Consider the following 16,157-nt stretch of genomic DNA (forward strand, 5'->3'; position numbering starts at 1 on the left):
GAAAAAATATTTCGGCTTGTAGCAGTGTGTGTGATTTGTTCTATTAGTCTATCTATACTAACCTCCACCAGGTTGCAAATTCAATATAATTTTTAATCTGCATCTAGCTCTGAAAAAATATTTCGACTTGTAGCAGTGTGTGGGACTTGTTCTATTAGTCCATCTATACTAACCTCCACCAGGTTGCAAATTCAATATAATTTTTATCTGCATCTAGCTCTGAAAAAATATTTCGGCTTGTAGCAGTGTGTGGGACTTGTTCTATTAGTCCATCTATACTAACCTCCACAAGGTTGCAAATTCAATATAATTTTTATCTGCAACTAGCTCGGAAATAATATTTCGGCTTGTAGCAGTGTGTGGGACTTGTTCTATTAGTCCATCTATACTAACCTCCACAAGGTTGCAAATTCAATATAATTTTTATCGGCATCTAGCTCTGAAAAAATATTTCGGCTTGTAACAATGTGTGGGACGTGTTCTATTAGTCCATCTATACTAGCTTCCACCAGGTTGCAAATTCAATATAATTTTTATCTGCAACTAGCTCTGAAAAAATATTTTGGCTTGTAGCAGTGTGTGGGACTTGTTCTATTAGTCCATCTATACTAACCTCCACAAGGTTGCAATTTCAATATAATTTTTATCTCCATCTAGCTCTGAAAAAATATTTTGGCTTGTAGCAGTGTGTGTGACTTGTTATATTAGTCCATCTATACTAACATCCACCAGGTTGCAAATTCAATATAATTTTTATCTGCATCTAGTTCTGAAAAAATGTTTCGGCTTGTAGCAGTGAGTGGGATTTGTTCTGTTAGTCCATCTATACTAACCTCCACCAGGTTGCAAATTCAATATAATTTTTATCTGTATCTAGCTCTGAAAAAATATTTCGGCTTGTAGCAGTGAGTGGGATTTGTTCTGTTAGTCCATCTATACTAACCTCCACCAGGTTGCAAATTCAAGATAATTTTATCTGCATCTAGCTCTGAAAAAATATTTCGGCTTGTAGCAGTGTGTGTGATTTGTTCTATTAGTTCATCTATACTAACCTCCACCAGGTTTCAAATTCAATATAATTTTTATCTGCATCTAGCTCTGAAAAAATATTTCGGCTTGTAGCAGTGTGTGTGATTTGTTCTATTAGTCTATCTATACTAACCTCCACCAGGTTGCAAATTCAATATAATTTTTAATCTGCATCTAGCTCTGAAAAAATATTTCGACTTGTAGCAGTGTGTGGGACTTGTTCTATTAGTCCATCTATACTAACCTCCACCAGGTTGCAAATTCAATATAATTTTTATCTGCATCTAGCTCTGAAAAAATATTTCGGCTTGTAGCAGTGTGTGGGACTTGTTCTATTAGTCCATCTATACTAACCTCCACAAGGTTGCAAATTCAATATAATTTTTATCTGCAACTAGCTCGGAAATAATATTTCGGCTTGTAGCAGTGTGTGGGACTTGTTCTATTAGTCCATCTATACTAACCTCCACAAGGTTGCAAATTCAATATAATTTTTATCGGAATAGCTCTGAAAAAATATTTCGGCTTGTAGCAATGTGTGGGACGTGTTCTATTAGTCCATCTATACTAGCTTCCACCAGGTTGCAAATTCAATATAATTTTTATCTGCAACTAGCTCTGAAAAAATATTTTGGCTTGTAGCAGTGTGTGGGACTTGTTCTATTAGTCCATCTATACTAACCTCCACAAGGTTGCAATTTCAATATAATTTTTATCTCCATCTAGCTCTGAAAAAATATTTTGGCTTGTAGCAGTGTGTGTGACTTGTTATATTAGTCCATCTATACTAACCTCCACCAGGTTGCAAATTCAATATAATTTTTATCTGCATCTAGTTCTGAAAAAATGTTTCGGCTTGTAGCAGTGAGTGGGATTTGTTCTGTTAGTCCATCTATACTAACCTCCACCAGGTTGCAAATTCAATATAATTTTTATCTGTATCTAGCTCTGAAAAAATATTTCGGCTTGTAGCAGTGAGTGGGATTTGTTCTGTTAGTCCATCTATACTAACCTCCACCAGGTTGCAAATTCAAGATAATTTTATCTGCATCTAGCTCTGAAAAAATATTTCGGCTTGTAGCAGTGTGTGGGACTTCTTCTATTAGTCCATCTATACTAACCTCCACAAGGTTGCAAATTCACTATAATATTTATCTGCAACTAGCTCGGAAAAAATATTTCGGCTTTTAGCAGTGTGTGGGACTTTTTCTATTAGTCCATCTATACTAACCTCCACCAGGTTGCAAATTCAATATAATTTTTATCTGCATCTAGCTCTGAAAAAATATTTCGGCTTGTAGCAGTGTGTGGGACTTGTTCTATTAGTCCATCTATACTAACCTCCACCAGGTTGCAAATTCAATATAATTTTTATCTGCATCTAGTTCTGAAAAAATGTTTCGGCTTGTAGCAGTGTGTGGGACTTTTTCTATTAGTCCATCTATACTAACCTCCACCTGGTTGCAAATTCAATATAATTTTTATCTGCATCTAGCTCTGAAAAAATATTTTGGCTTGTAGCAGTGTCTGGGACTTGTTCTATTAGTCCATCTATACTAACCTCCACCAGGTTGCAAATTCAATATAATTTTTATCTGCATCTAGGTCTGAAAAAATATTTCGGCTTGTAGCAGTGTGTGGGACTTGTTCTATTAGTCCATCTATACTAACCTATATCAGGTTGCAAATTCAATATAATTTTATCTGCATCTAGGTCTGAACAAATATTTCGGCTTGTAGAAGCATGTGGGACTTGTTCTATTAGTCCATCTATACTAACCTCCACCAGGCTGCAAATTCAATATAATTTTTATCTGCATCCAGCTTTGAAAAAATATTTTGGCTTGTAGCAGTGTGTGGGACTTGTTCTATTAGTCCATCTATACTAAACTCCACCAGGTTGCAAATTCAATATAATTTTTTATCTGCATCTAGTTCTGAAAAAATATTTCGGCTTGTAGCAGTGTGTGGGACTTTTTCTATTAGTCCATCTATACTAACCTCCACCTGGTTGCAAATTCAATATAATTTTTAACTGCATCTAGCTCTGAAAAAATATTTTGGCTTGTAGCAGTGTGTGGGACTTGTTCTATTAGTCCATCTATACTAACCTCCACCAGGTTGCAAATTCAATGTAAATTTTATCTGCATCTAGCTCTGAAAAAATATTTCGGCTTGAAGCAGTGTGTGGGACTTGTTCTATTAGTCCATCTATACTAACCTCCACCAGGTTGCAAATTCAATATAATTTTTATCTGCATCTAGGTCTGAAAAAATATTTTGGCTTGTAGCAGTGTGTGGGACTTGTTCTATTAGTCCATCTATACTAACCTCCATCAGGTTGCAAATTCAATATAATTTTATCTGCATCTAGCTCTGAACAAATATTTCGGCTTGTAGAAGCATGTGGGACTTGTTCTATTAGTCCATCTATACTAACCTCCACCAGGTTGCAAATTCAATATAATTTTTATCTGCATCCAGCTTTGAAAAAATATTTTGGCTTGTAGCAGTGTGTGGGACTTGTTCTATTAGTCCATCTATACTAAACTCCACCAGACTGCAAATTCAATATAATTTTTATCTGCATCTAGCTCTGAAAAAATATTTGGGCTTGTAGCAGTGTGTGAGACTTGTTCTATTAGTCCTTCTATACTAACCTCCACCAGGTTGCAAATTCAATATAACTTTTATCTGCATCTAGCTCTGAAAAAATATTTCGGCTTGTAGCAGTGAGTGGGATTTGTTCTGTTAGTCCATCTATACTAACCTCCACCAGGTTGCAAATTCAAGATAATTTTATCTGCATCTAGCTCTGAAAAAATATTTCGGCTTGTAGCAGTGTGTGTGATTTGTTCTATTAGTTCATCTATACTAACCTCCACCAGGTTGCAAATTCAATATAATTTTTATCTGCATCTAGCTCTGAAAAAATATTTCGGCTTGTAGCAGTGTGTGGGTCTTGTTCTATTAGTCCTTCTATACTAACCTCAACCAGGTTGCAAATTCAATATAATTTTTATCTGCATCTAGCTCTGAAAAAATATTTCGGCTTGTAGCAGTGTGTGGGACTTCTTCTATTAGTCCATCTATACTAACCTCCACAAGGTTGCAAATTCACTATAATTTTTATCTGCAACTAGCTCGGAAAAAATATTTCGGCTTTTAGCAGTGTGTGGGACTTGTTTTATTAGTCCATCTATACTAACCTCCACCAGGTTGCAAATTCAATATAATTTTTATCTGCAACTAGCTCTGAAAAAATATTTTGGCTTGTAGCAGTGTGTGGGACTTGTTCTATTAGTCCATCTATACTAACCTCCAGAAGGTTGCAAATTCAATATAATTTTTTTCTGCATCTAGCTCTGAAATAATATTTTGGCTTGTAGCAGTGTGTGGGACTTGTTCTATTAGTTCATCTATACTAACCTCCACCAGGTTGCAAATTCAATATAATTTTTATCTGCATCTAGCTCTGAAAAAATATTTCGGCTTCTACCAGTGTGTGGAACTTGTTCTATTAGTCAATCTATACTAACCGCCACCAGGCTGCAAATTCAATATAATTTTTATCTGCATCCAGCTTTGAAAAAATATTTTGGCTTGTAGCAGTGTGTGGGACTTGTTCTATTAGTCCATCTATACTAAACTCCACCAGGTTGCAAATTCAATATAATTTTTTATCTGCATCTAGTTCTGAAAAAATATTTCGGCTTGTAGCAGTGTGTGGGACTTTTTCTATTAGTCCATCTATACTAACCTCCACCTGGTTGCAAATTCAATATAATTTTTAACTGCATCTAGCTCTGAAAAAATATTTTGGCTTGTAGCAGTGTGTGGGACTTGTTCTATTAGTCCATCTATACTAACCTCCACCAGGTTGCAAATTCAATGTAAATTTTATCTGCATCTAGCTCTGAAAAAATATTTCGGCTTGAAGCAGTGTGTGGGACTTGTTCTATTAGTCCATCTATACTAACCTCCACCAGGTTGCAAATTCAATATAATTTTTATCTGCATCTAGGTCTGAAAAAATATTTTGGCTTGTAGCAGTGTGTGGGACTTGTTCTATTAGTCCATCTATACTAACCTCCATCAGGTTGCAAATTCAATATAATTTTATCTGCATCTAGCTCTGAACAAATATTTCGGCTTGTAGAAGCATGTGGGACTTGTTCTATTAGTCCATCTATACTAACCTCCACCAGGTTGCAAATTCAATATAATTTTTATCTGCATCCAGCTTTGAAAAAATATTTTGGCTTGTAGCAGTGTGTGGGACTTGTTCTATTAGTCCATCTATACTAAACTCCACCAGACTGCAAATTCAATATAATTTTTATCTGCATCTAGCTCTGAAAAAATATTTGGGCTTGTAGCAGTGTGTGAGACTTGTTCTATTAGTCCTTCTATACTAACCTCCACCAGGTTGCAAATTCAATATAACTTTTATCTGCATCTAGCTCTGAAAAAATATTTCGGCTTGTAGCAGTGAGTGGGATTTGTTCTGTTAGTCCATCTATACTAACCTCCACCAGGTTGCAAATTCAAGATAATTTTATCTGCATCTAGCTCTGAAAAAATATTTCGGCTTGTAGCAGTGTGTGTGATTTGTTCTATTAGTTCATCTATACTAACCTCCACCAGGTTGCAAATTCAATATAATTTTTATCTGCATCTAGCTCTGAAAAAATATTTCGGCTTGTAGCAGTGTGTGGGTCTTGTTCTATTAGTCCTTCTATACTAACCTCAACCAGGTTGCAAATTCAATATAATTTTTATCTGCATCTAGCTCTGAAAAAATATTTCGGCTTGTAGCAGTGTGTGGGACTTCTTCTATTAGTCCATCTATACTAACCTCCACAAGGTTGCAAATTCACTATAATTTTTATCTGCAACTAGCTCGGAAAAAATATTTCGGCTTTTAGCAGTGTGTGGGACTTGTTTTATTAGTCCATCTATACTAACCTCCACCAGGTTGCAAATTCAATATAATTTTTATCTGCAACTAGCTCTGAAAAAATATTTTGGCTTGTAGCAGTGTGTGGGACTTGTTCTATTAGTCCATCTATACTAACCTCCAGAAGGTTGCAAATTCAATATAATTTTTTTCTGCATCTAGCTCTGAAATAATATTTTGGCTTGTAGCAGTGTGTGGGACTTGTTCTATTAGTTCATCTATACTAACCTCCACCAGGTTGCAAATTCAATATAATTTTTATCTGCATCTAGCTCTGAAAAAATATTTCGGCTTCTACCAGTGTGTGGAACTTGTTCTATTAGTCAATCTATACTAACCGCCACCAGGTTGCAAATTCAATATAATTTTTATCTGCGTCTAGCTCTGAAAAAATATTTTGGCATGTGCCAGTGTGTGGAACTAGTTCTATTAGTCCATCTATACTAACCTCCACCAGGTTGCAAATTCAATATAATTTTTATCTGCATCTAGCTCTGAAAAAATATTTCGGCTTGTAGCAGTGTGTGGGACTTTTTCTATTAGACCATCTTCACTAACCTCCACCAGGTTGCAAATTCAATATAATTTTTTTCTGCATCTAGCTCTGAAAAAATATTTCGGCTTTTAGCAGTGTGTGGGACTGGTTCTATTAGTCCATCTATACTAACCTCCGCCAGGTTGTAAATTCAATATAATTTTTATCTGCATCTAGCTCTGAAAAAATATTTTGGCTTGTAGCAGTGTGTGGGACTTGTTCTATTAGTCCATCTATACTAACCTCCACCAGGTTGCAAATTCAATATACTCTAATTTTTATCTGCATCTAGCTCTGAAAAATATTTCGGCTTGTAGCAGTGTGTGGGACTTGTTCTATTGGTCCATCTATACTAACCTCCACCAGGTTGCAAATTCAATATAATTTTTATCTGCAACTAGCTCTGAAAAAATATTTTGGCTTGTAGCAGTGTGTGGGACTTGTTCTATTAGTCCATCTATACTAACCTCCACAAGGTTGCAAATTCAATATAATTTTTATCTGCATCTAGCTCTGAAAAAGTATTTCGGCTTGTAGCAGTGTGTGGGTCTTGTTCTATAAGTCCATCTATACTAACCTCCACCAGGTTGCAAATTCAATATAATTTTTTTCTGCATCTAGCTCTGAAAAAATATTTTGGCTTGTAGCAGTGTGTGGGACTTGTTCTATTAGTCCATCTATACTAACCTCCACCAGGTTGCAAATTCAATATAATTTTTATCTGCATCTAGCTCTGAAAAAATATTTTGGCTTGTAGCAGTGTGTGTGACTAGTTCTATTAGTCCATCTATACTAACCTCCACAAGGTTGCAAATTCAATATAATTTTTTTCTGCATCTAGCTATGAAATAATATTTCGGCTTGGAGCAGTGTGTGGGAATTGTTCTATTAGTCCATCTATACTAACCTCCACCAGGTTGCAAATTCAATATCATTTTTATCTCCATCTAGCTCTGAAAAAATATTTCGGCTTGTAGCAGTGTGTGTGACTTGTTCTATTAGTCCATCTATACTAACCTCCACCAGGTTGCAAATTCAATATAATTTTTATCTGCATCTAGCTCTGAAAAAATATTTCGGCTTGTAGCAGTGTGTGGTACTTGTTCTATTAGTCCATCTATACTAACCTCCACCAGGTTGCAAATTCAATATAATTTTTATCTGCATCTAGTTCTGAAAAAATATTTCGGCTTGTAGCAGTGTGTGGGACTTTTTCTATTAGTCCATCTATACTAACCTCCACCTGGTTGCAAATTCAATATAATTTTTATCTGCATCTAGCTCTGAAAAAATATTTCGGCTTGTAACAGTGTGTGGGATTTGTTCTATTAGTCCATCTATACTAACCTCCACCAGGTTGCAAATTCAATGTAAATTTTATCTGCATCTAGCTCTGAAAAAATATTTCGGCTTGAAGCAGTGTGTGGGACTTGTTCTATTAGTCCATCTATACTAACCTCCACCAGGTTGCAAATTCAATATAATTTTTATCTGCATCTAGCTCTGAAAAAATATTTCGGCTTGTAGCAGTGTGTGGGACTTGTTTTATTAGTCCATCTATACTAACCTCCATCAGGTTGCAAATTCAATATAATTTTATCTGCATCTAGCTTTGAACAAATATTTCGGCTTGTAGAAGCATGTGGGACTTGTTCTATTAGTCCATCTATACTAACCTCCACCAGGTTGCAAATTCAATATAATTTTTATCTGCATCTAGCTCTGAAAAAATATTTCGGCTTGTAGCAGTGTGCGTGACTTGTTCTATTAGTCCATCTATACTAACCTCCACCAGGTTGCAAATTCAATATAATTTTTATCTGCATCCAGCTTTGAAAAAATATTTCGGCTTGTAGCAGTGTGTGGGACTTGTTCTATTAGTCCATCTATACTAAACTCCACCAGATTGCAAATTCAATATAATTTTTATCTGCATCTAGCTCTGAAAAAATATTTGGGCTTGTAGCAGTGTGTGAGACTTGTTCTATTAGTCCTTCTATACTAACCTCCACCAGGTTGCAAATTCAATATAACTTTTATCTGTATCTAGCTCTGAAAAAATATTTCGGCTTGTAGCAGTGTGTGGGACTTTTTCTATTAGTCCATCTATACTAACCTCCACCTGGTTGCAAATTCAATATAATTTTTATCTGCATCTAGCTCTTAAAAAATATTTCGGCTTATAGCAGTGTGTGGGACTTGTTCTATTAGTCCATCTATACTAACCTCCATCAGGTTGCAAATTCAATATAATTTTATCTGCATCTAGCTCTGAAAAAATATTTCGGCTTGTAGAAGCATGTGGGACTTGTTCTATTAGTCCATCTATACTAACCTCCACTAGGTTGCAAATTCAATATAATTTTTATGTGCATCTAGCTCTGAAAAAATATTTCGGCTTGTAGCAGTGTGCGTGACTTGTTCTATTAGTCCATCTATACTAACCTCCACCAGGTTGCAAATTCAATATAATTTTTATCTGCATCCAGCTTTGAAAAAATATTTAGGCTTGTAGCAGTGTGTGGGACTTGTTCTATTAGTCCATTTATACTAAACTCCACCAGATTGCAAATTCAATATAATTTTTATCTGCATCTAGCTCTGAAAAAATATTTCGTCTTGTAGCAGTGTGTGGGACATGTTCTATTAGTCCTTCTATACTAACCTCCACCAGGATGCAAATTCAATATAATTTTTATCTGTATCTAGCTCTGAAAAAAATATTTCGGCTTGTAGCAGTGAGTGGGATTTGTTCTGTTAGTCCATCTATACTAACCTCCACCAGGTTGCAAATTCAAGATAATTTTATCTGCATCTAGCTCTGAAAAAATATTTCGGCTTGTAGCAGTGATTGGGATTTGTTCTGTTAGTCCATCTATACTAACCTCCACCAGGTTGCAAATTCAATATAATTTTTTTCTGCATCTAGCTCTGAAATAATATTTCGGCTTGTAGCAGTGTGTGGGAATTGTTCTATTAGTCCATCTATACCAACCTCCACCAGGCTGCAAATTCAGTATAATTTTTATCTGCATCTAGCTCTGAAAAAATATTTCAACTTGTAGCAGTGTGTGGGACTTGTTCTATTAGTCCATCTATACTAACCTCCACCAGGTTGCAAATTCAATATAATTTTTATCTGCATCTAGTTCTGAAAAAATATTTCGGCTTGTAGCAGTGTGTGGGACTTTTTCTATTAGTCCATCTATACTAACCTCCACCTGGCTGCAAATTCAATATAATTTTTATCTGCATCTAGCTCTGAAAAAATATTTTGGCTTGTAGCAGTGTGTGGGACTTGTTCTATTAGTCCATCTATACTAACCTCCACCAGGTTGCAAATTCAATATAAATTTTATGTTCATCTAGCTCTGAAAAAATATTTCGGCTTGAAGCAGTGTGTGGGACTTGTTCTATTAGTCCATCTATACTAACCTCCACCAGGTTGCAAATTCAATATAATTTTTATCTGCATCTAGGTGTGAAAAAATATTTCGGCTTGTAGCAGTGTGTGGGACTTGTTCTATTAGTCCATCTATACTAACCTCCATCAGGTTGCAAATTCAATATAATTTTATCTGCATCTAGCTCTGAAAAAATATTTCGGCTTGTAGAAGCATGTGGGACTTGTTCTATTAGTCCATCTATACTAAGCTCCACCAGGTTGCAAATTCAATATAATTTTTATCTGCATCCAGCTTTGAAAAAATATTTCGGCTTGTAGCAGTGTGTGGGACTTGTTCTATTTGTGCTTCTATACTAACCTCCACCAAGTTGCAAATTCAATATAATTTTTATCTGTATCTAGCTCTGAAAAAATATTTCGGCTTGTAGCAGTGTGTGGGAATTGTTCTATTAGTCCATCTATACCAACCTCCACCAGGCTGCAAATTCAATATAATTTTTATCTGCATCTAGCTCTGAAAAAATGTTTCAGCTTGTAGCAGTGTGTGGGACTTGTTCTATTAGTCCATCTATACTAACCTCCACCAGGTTGCAAATTCAATATAATTTTTATCTGCATCTAGTTCTGCAAAAATATTTCGGCTTGTAGCAGTGTGTGGGACTTTTTCTTTTAGTCCATGTATACTAACCTCCACCTGGCTGCAAATTCAATATAATTTTTATCTGCATCTAGCTCTGAAAAAATATTTTGGCTTGTAGCAGTGTGTGGGACTTGTTCTATTAGTCCATCTATACTAACCTCCACCAGGTTGCAAATTCAATATAAATTTTATCTGCATCTAGCTCTGAAAAAATATTTCGGCTTGAAGCAGTGTGTGGGAATTGTTCTATTAGTCCATCTATACTAACCTCCACCAGGTTGCAAATTCAATATAATTTTTATCTGCATCTAGTTCTGAAAAAATATTTCGGCTTGTAGCAGTGTGTGGGACTTTTTCTATTAGTCCATCTATACTAACCTCCACCTGGCTGCAAATTCAATATAATTTTTATCTGCATCTAGCTCTTAAAAAATATTTCGGCTTGTAGCAGTGTGTGGGACTTGTTCTATTAGTCCATCTATACTAACCTCCACCAGGTTGCAAATTCAATATAAATTTTATCTGCATCTAGCTCTGAAAAAATATTTCGGCTTGAAGCAGTGTGTGGGACTTGTTCTCTTAGTCCATCTATACTAACCTCCACCAGGTTGCAAATTCAATATAATTTTTATCTGCATCTAGGTCTGAAAAAAAATTTCGGCTTGTAGCAGTGTGTGGGACTTGTTCTATTAGTCCATCTATACTAACCTCCATCAAGTTGCAAATTCAATATAATTTTATCTGCATCTAGCTCTGAAAAAATATTTCGGCTTGTAGAAGCATGTGGGACTTGTTCTATTAGTCCATCTATACTAACCTCCACCAGGTTGCAAATTCAATATAATTTTTATGTGCATCTAGCTCTGAAAAAATATTTCGGCTTGTAGCAGTGTGCGTGACTTGTTCTATTAGTCCATCTATACTAACCTCCACCAGGTTGCAAATTCAATATAATTTTTATCTGCATCCAGCTTTGAAAAAATATTTCGGCTTGTAGCAGTGTGTGGGACTTTTTCTATTAGTCCATCTATACTAAGCTCCACCAGATTGCAAATTCAATATAATTTTTATCTGCATCTAGCTCTGAAAAAATATTTCGGCTTGTAGCAGTGTGTGGGACTTGTTCTATTTGTCCTTCTATACTAACCTCCACCAAGTTGCAAATTCAGTATAATTTTTATCTGTATCTAGCTCTGAAAAAATATTTCGGCTTGTAGCAGTGAGTGGGATTTGTTCTGTTAGTCCATCTATATTAAGCTCCACCAGATTGCAAATTCAATATAATTTTTATCTGCATCTAGCTCTGAAAAAATATTTTGGCTTGTAGCAGTGTGTGGGACTTGTTCTATTAGTCCATCTATACTAACCTCCACCAGGTTGCAAATTCAATATAATTTTTATCTGCATCTAGGTCTGAAAAAATATTTCGGCTTGTAGCAGTGTGCGTGACTTGTTCTATTAGTCCATCTATACTAACCTCCACCAGGTTGCAAATTCAATATAATTTTTATCTGCATCCAGCTTTGAAAAAATATTTCGGCTTGTAGCAGTGTGTGGGACTTTTTCTATTAGTCCATCTATACTAAGCTCCACCAGATTGCAAATTCAATATAATTTTTATCTGCATCTAGCTCTGAAAAAATATTTCGGCTTGTAGCAGTGTGTGGGACTTGTTCTATTTGTGCTTCTATACTAACCTCCACCAAGTTGCAAATTCAATATAATTTTTATCTGCATCTAGCTCTGAAAAAATATTTCGGCTTGTAGCAGTGTGTGGGACTTGTTCTATTTGTCCTTCTATACTAACCTCCACCAAGTTGCAAATTCAATATAATTTTTATCTGCATCTAGCTCTGAAAAAATATTTCGGCTTGTAGCAGTGTGTGGGACTTGTTCTATTAGTCCATCTATACTAACCTCCACCAGGTTGCAAATTCAATATAATTTTTATCTGCATCTAGGTCTGAAAAAATATTTAGGCTTGTAGCAGTGTGCGTGACTTGTTCTATTAGTCCATCTATACTAAACTCCACCAGGTTGCAAATTCAATATAATTTTTATCTGCATCCAGCTTTGAAAAAATATTTCGGCTTGTAGCAGTGTGTGGGACTTTTTCTATTAGTCCATCTATACTAAGCTCCACCAGATTGCAAATTCAATATAATTTTTATCTGCATCTAGCTCTGAAAAAATATTTCGGCTTGTAGCAGTGTGTGGGACTTGTTCTATTTGTCCTTCTATACTAACCTCCACCAAGTTGCAAATTCAATATAATTTTTATCTGTATCTAGCTCTGAAAATATATTTCGGCTTGTAGCAGTGAGTGGGATTTGTTCTGTTAGTCCATCTATACTAACCTCCACCCGGTTGCAAATTCAAGATAATTTTATCTGCATCTAGCTCTGAAAAAATATTTCGACTTGTAGCAGTGTGTGGGACTTGTTCTATTAGTCCATCTATACTAACCTCCACCAGGTTGCAAATTCAATATTATTTTTATCTGCATCTAGCTCTGAAAAAATATTTCGGCTTGTAGCAGTGTGTGGGACTTGTTCTATTAGTCCATCTATACTAACCTCCACCAGGTTGCAAATTCAATATAATTTTTATCTGCATCTTGCTCTGAAAAAATATTTCGGCTTGTAGCAGTGTGTGGGACTTGTTCTATTAGTCCATCTATACTAACCTCCACAAGGTGGCAAATTCAATATAATTTTTATCTGCATCTAGCTCGAAAAAAATATATCGGCTTGTAGCAGTGTGTGGGACTTGTTCTATTAGTCCATCTATACTAACCTCCACAAGGTTGCAAATTCAATGTAATTTTTTTCTGCATCTAGCTCTGAAATAATATTTTGGCTTGTAGCAGTGAGTGGGAATTGTTCTATTAGTCCATCTATACTAACCTCCACCAGGTTGCAAATTCAATATAATTTTTATCTGCATCTAGCTCTGAAAAAATATTTTGGCTTGTAGCAGTGTGTGTGACTTGTACTATTAGTCAATCTATACTAACCTCCACCAGGTTGCAAATTCAATTTAATTTTTATCTGCATCTAGCTCGGAAAAAATATTTCGGCTTGTGGCAGTGTGTGGGACTTGTTCTATTAGTCCATCTATACTAACCTCCACCAGGTTGCAAATTCAATATAATTTTTATCTGCATCTAGGTCTGAAAAAATATTTCGGCTTGTAGCAGTGTGTGGGACTTGTTCTATTAGTCCATCTATACAAACCTCCACCAGGTCGCAAATTCAATATAATTCTATCTGCATCTAGCTCTGAAAAAATATTTTGGCTTGTAGCAGCGTGCGGTACTTGTTCTATTAGTCCATCTATACTAACCTCCACCAGGTTGCAAATTCAATATAATTTTTTTCTGCATCTAGGTCTGAAAAAATATTTCGGCTTGTAGCAGTGTGTGGGACTTGTTCTATTAGTCCATCTATACAAAACTCCACCAGGTCGCAAATTCAATATAATTCTATCTGCATCTAGCTCTGAAAAATTATTTTGGCTTGTAGCAGCGTGCGGTACTTGTTCTATTAGTCCATCTATACTTACCTCCACCAGGTCGCAAATTCAATATAATTTTTATCTGCATGTAGCTCTGAAAAAATATTTCGGCTTGTAGCAGTGTGTGTGGCTTGTTCTATTAGTCCATCTATACTACCCTCCACCAGGTTGCAAATTCAATATAATTTTTATCTGCATCTAGCTCTTAAAAAATATTTTTGCTTGTAGCAGTCTGTGGGACTTGTTCTATTAGTCCATCTATACTAACCTCCACCAGGTTGCAAAATCAATATAAATTTTATCTGCATCTAGCTCTGAAAAAATATTTCGGCTTGAAGCAGTGTGTGGGACTTGTTCTATTAGTCCATCTATACTAACCTCCACCAGGTTGCAAATTCAATATAATTTTTATCGGCATCTAGGTCTGAAAAAATATTTAGGCTTGTAGCAGTGTGTGGGACTTGTTCTATTAGTCCATCCATACTAACCTCCAGCAGGTTGCAAATTCAATATAATTTTATCTGCATCTAGCTCTGAAAAAATATTTCGGCTTGTAGAAGCATGTGGGACTTGTTCTTTTAGTCCATCTATACTAACCTCCACCAGGTTGCAAATTCAATATCATTTTTATCTGCATCTAGCTCTGAAAAAATATTTCAGCTTGTAGCAGTGTGTGGGACTTGTTCTATTAGTCCATCTATACTAACCTCCACCAGGTTGCAAATTCAATATAATTTTTATCTGCATCTAGCTCTGAAAAAATATTTCGGCTTGTAGCAGTGTCTGGGACTTGTTCTATTAGTCCATCTATACTAACCTCTATCAGGTTGCAAATTCAATATAATTTTATCCGCATCTAGCTCTGAAAAAATATTTCTGCTTGTAGCAGCATGCGGGACTTATTCTATTAGTCCATCCATACTAACCTCCACCAGGTTGCAAATTCAATATAATTTTTATGTGCATATAGCTCTGAAAAAATATTTCGGCTTTCAGCAGTGTGTGTGACTTGTTCTATTAGTCCATCTATACTAACCTCCACCAGGTTGCAAATTCAAGATAATTTTTATCTGCATCCAGCTCTGAAAAAATATTTCAGCTTTTAGCAATGTGTGGGACTTGTTCTATTAGTCCATCTATATTAACCTCCACAAGGTTGCAAATTCAATATAATTTTTATCTGCATCTAGCTCTGAAAAAGTATTTCGGCTTGTAGCAGTGTGTGGGTCTTATTCTATAAGTCCATCTATACTAACCTCCACCAGGTTGCAAATTCAATATAATTTTTTTCTGCATCTAGCTGTGAAATAATATTTCGACTTGTAGCAGTGTGTGGGAATTGTTCTATTAGTCCATCTTTACTAACCTCCACCAGGTTGCAAAATCAATATAATTTTTATCTGCATCTAGCTCTGAAAAAATATTTTGGCTTGTAGCAGTGTGTGGGACTTGTTCTATTAGTCAATCTATACTAACCTCCACCAGGTTGCAAATTCAATATAATTTTTATCGGCATCTAGCACGGAAAAAATATTTCGGCTTGTAGCACTGTGTGGGACTTGTTCTATTAGTTCATCTATACTAACCTCCACCAGTTTGCAAATTCAATATAAATTTTATCTGCATCTAGCTCTGAAAAAATATTTCGGCTTGAAGCAGTGTGTGGGACTTGTTCTATTAGTCCATCTATACTAAAGTCCACCAGGTTGCAAATTCAATATAATTTGTATCTGCATCTAGGTCTGAAAAAATATTTCGGCTTGTAGCAGTGTGTGGGACTTGTTCTATTAGTCCATCTATACTAACCTCCATCAGGTTGCAAATTCAATATAATTTTATCTGCATCTAGCTCTGAAAAAATATTTCGGCTTGTAGAAGCATGTGGGACTTGTTCTATTAGTCCATCTATACTAAACTCCACAAGGTTGCAAATTCAAGATAATTTTATCTACATCTAGCTCTGAAAAAATATTTCGACTTGTAGCAGTGTGTGGGGCTTGTTCTATTAGTCCATCTATACAAACCTCCACCAGGTTGCAAATTCAATATAATTTTTATCTGCATCTAGCTC

This window comes from Phyllobates terribilis, unplaced genomic scaffold (genome assembly GCF_046119375.1).
Source record: "Phyllobates terribilis strain yellow unplaced genomic scaffold, ASM4611937v1 Scaffold_9__5_contigs__length_417890890, whole genome shotgun sequence".
In the NCBI taxonomy this organism is placed as follows: domain Eukaryota; kingdom Metazoa; phylum Chordata; class Amphibia; order Anura; family Dendrobatidae; genus Phyllobates; species Phyllobates terribilis.